This window comes from Pygoscelis adeliae, unplaced genomic scaffold, assembly GCF_000699105.1.
Source record: "Pygoscelis adeliae isolate BGI_AS28 unplaced genomic scaffold, ASM69910v1 Scaffold294, whole genome shotgun sequence".
Classification (NCBI taxonomy): Eukaryota; Metazoa; Chordata; class Aves; order Sphenisciformes; family Spheniscidae; genus Pygoscelis; species Pygoscelis adeliae.
In genome coordinates, this window is record NW_008824722.1 from 197,500 (window position 1) to 199,384 (window position 1,885).

Consider the following 1,885-nt stretch of genomic DNA (forward strand, 5'->3'; position numbering starts at 1 on the left):
GGGCGCGATGGCGGTCCTTGCGGCTGTAGGCCAGCCTCCGAGGAGCCCGCGCTTGTCCCCTGCTGGGATGTCCCCTGCTGGCCGCTGCATCAGCGGTAGGGCCACCCTGCCTGGCCACCGGCATCCCTACGCGTCCAGGAGCCAGGGTTGCTCAGGGTGCCAGTCCATGAAAAGGGGCCGATTGTCCTGGAACTAGCTCACATCTGGGCCACAGCTGGCCCCGGGTACCAGAAGTGCCCTCTGGAGCCTCCTACGCCCTCTAGGCTCCCCCCTGGATGGGCTGTTACTTTGCACGGGACCATTTCAGGTGCGTTTCCTCCCCGTGCAGAGCAACAGCGTTTGTCCCGCTGGGTCTTTCCAAAACCGGCAGCCCCAGCACCTCCCACCAGTGTCCGGGGCACAGAGGTGTCTCTGTTAACAGCTCTCCCACCAAATGTTTCCGCAGCTGTTTTGCAGGACACTGTACATCCACCCCCTGCCAAATTGTGCTTGGCCGCTGGGAATAAAGCACGTTGCTGGTGTAAATCCATTTCCCACTGTCGAGGGGGTCACAAATGGCTTCGAAATGGAGTGCTTAGACCAAAAAAAGCTCAGGGTGCACAGTCAGGTTTATGGTGGAGTGACAAGGGGGCAAAGGCTCAGACGGTGGCTTCAGGATCTGGCCCCAACCTTGCCCCTGGGTGACGCTTGCTGATGGCAATTTGCCTCCGTGAGGGGTTTAGCAGGAATTCCCTGACTGCAGCCTCAAAGCCATGGACCAAACCGTCCAGAGACACCACCCAGCAGCGTCTACTATAGCACCCTATAGCCCCAGTGCCATGGGCACCGGGGGCAGCCGGCTGCCAGCTAGAGGGATGAGCTTCCTACCACACACCTGAGGTGGGGGTGAACCAGGTCTTTCCACGCTTTCCTTTGTGGGAACCGCCTGTGCACAGGTGGGTCCTGCCAAGAGACACCCCAATAAGGAGACAGAGTGATGGGTACCAGCTATCTTCAGGTTGGTTTGGATTTCGGATTCCCCCATCCCTTTTCTCTGCCTCCACCTTTCCCCTCTCACTTCATGCATTGATGGGACATCGGGGAACACCTCTACCAGCCGTCTGCATTATGCCCAGCACACCCCAGTCCCAAAGTGCTGCCCCAGGGCAAACAATACCAAATAATAACAGCGTCATGCCCCAGCACACCCCACAATGCTGATGGGGCTGCAGCCAGTGTGCAGTGCCTGGGCTGGCTCGGGATGCCTCGCTTGCCTCTTATTTCTGGGTGAGGCTCCCACAGCCTCTTTGCCACGATAAAACCTATTTCTGGGCTCGGCCGGCCGATCCCTGCCTGCACGGGAAAGCCCACAGCCAGGCCACCCCAGGAGAGGGGCTCACCCTGTATCACCGCCCCGACTGTACCCTCCATCTCCGCACACCCAGCCCACGGCTCCTGGGGCTCGAGCGCCGATTCCTGCAAAGGGAGTGGTTTGCCGTGTAATTCCTCTGCCAGGCCTCGAAGCCCGCGGGCTGTACATCTCCTCCGGGGTTTTACAAGCCATCCGGCGGCCTGGACCGGTGGGAGCTGGGCAGGGAGGCGCGGGATGCGTCAGAACCGCTGTCAGCTGGCCGAGCCTGCGTGGAGGCAAACCTCTCCTTGAAAAGTCAGCGCAAAACTATTCGTGACTCTCACTTCTTTTTAAACACAGGCAGTACCAGGCAGCCCCCTGTGACAGCCGCCATCCCCACCCTGCACAGGGCACGGCTCTCCTGCAGGGGCTGCTGGGGGGCCCCCCATGCCCTCCGCTGCGGGTGAGCTGGGGAAGCCGGCTGGCATTAAGCGGGGTTTAAAAGTGGAAGGCAGACGGGACAGGGCTGAGCCAAGCTGAAAGGTGCGTCTTGCT